The sequence below is a fragment of the Engystomops pustulosus genome, unplaced genomic scaffold (assembly GCF_040894005.1).
Source record: "Engystomops pustulosus unplaced genomic scaffold, aEngPut4.maternal MAT_SCAFFOLD_187, whole genome shotgun sequence".
Classification (NCBI taxonomy): Eukaryota; Metazoa; Chordata; class Amphibia; order Anura; family Leptodactylidae; genus Engystomops; species Engystomops pustulosus.
In genome coordinates this window covers 127501-128752 of record NW_027285067.1, presented here as the reverse complement: position 1 = coordinate 128752, position 1252 = coordinate 127501, and the positions used below count along the sequence as shown (strand labels likewise).

General features: G+C 62.5%; 1 non-coding gene across 1 annotated transcript in view; it reads left to right on the top strand.

The window, feature by feature from the left end:
* Positions 1-1184: 1184 nt before the first annotated feature.
* Positions 1185-1252, top strand: part of LOC140108833 (18S ribosomal RNA) — a 1884-nt gene continuing 1816 nt past the window's right edge. Inside the window, exon 1 of the ribosomal RNA XR_011851289.1 lies at positions 1185-1252. This exon is cut by the window's right edge and continues 1816 nt beyond it. This is a non-coding gene — a ribosomal RNA (18S ribosomal RNA).

Below are 1252 nucleotides of genomic sequence, written 5' to 3'. Positions count from 1 at the left end.
GCGTGCTAGGAGCGGGGCCGACAGGCTGCTCGGGGTATGGCATCCCCGGGGGCCCACCCTGGAAATCTTCGCTCCTCAGCCGCTGCAGGTTATAAGGTCCCGCCGCGCGTAAGCGCTCAACTCCCCGACCCACGGACGTCGAGCCCATGGTGAGCTGACAGTTTCGTACGGGGAAAAGGGGTCCTCTGGCCCCACATCGATCGAGGGGGTTTAGATCCGCGGAGGCACGCACCGCGAGGCGAATCGCTGCTTTTCCCCAAGAGGTTAACCTTCAAACCACCGAGTAGGTTCGGGGCAGGGCCGACTGTCTGCACTGGGGTATTGCATCCCTGGTGGGGCGACCCTGGAAATCTCTGCCCCTTTCCACTCTTTCGGTTGGGCCTCTCGTCGGGGCGAGCGTAAGTCGGCAAGCAGACGTGGGAAGAGGCTTCTTACCGGTGACACTCCCTTCGTGAGAGAGGCAGGTACTCGCCCCGCACCCCGGTCCAAATCTGCTCGGTCCGGCCGTCGTCGGCCCTAGCCGAAGGCCGCTCCCGCGAAGCCAGGCGATCCGAACCGAGGATCCGCGCGAGCCTTCTCCAAGCCCTCTGCCGGGCGCTGGTGTTGAAAGCGTAGCGGACCCTGTTCGCCGGAGCGATAGGAGCGGAGCACCGGTCCCGCAGGGTTGAAAGCTGGGTAGCAGCGCCGTAGCTTCCCTCCCAGCCTTCCCCCGGACCTGGCGCCCGATCCCCTCCGCTCCTCTGTGCGTTGGCGGGCGGCGCTGCATGGGTACGTCGCGACGGCTCCTATCGTCTCTCTCGCTTAACAGTGTGGAGAGGTGGTGGTGGAGCCGTCCGACACTCGAGGTGCTGAAGTTGAGCGTCCAATGCTTTCCTTCTATGCGCAGCCTACAGGAGCTGTCCGAGCTTCGGAGGTGCTGATGGAGGTGAGAGTCGAGCGCCACTTCTTGGCTGAACTGAGTGGGGAAAGCCAGCGACTGCGAGAGGGAGGGGAAGGGAAGGCTTTTTCGGGTCCTTGGAAGGGACCGAGAGCATCTTTCTTGCCCCCCTGCCCTAAGCTCCATCCAATGTTGTCTGCGAGGTCTTCTCCGGCGGCGGAGAAGCGCTGCGGTAGCAGCAGCAGCAACGAGCGTTCCCATTAGCTCACGGAGCCTGACTCCAAGAGTCTACCCCTCAGAGCTCGGCTACCTGGTTGATCCTGCCAGTAGTATATGCTTGTTTTAAAGATTAAGCCATGCATGTCTAAGTACTGA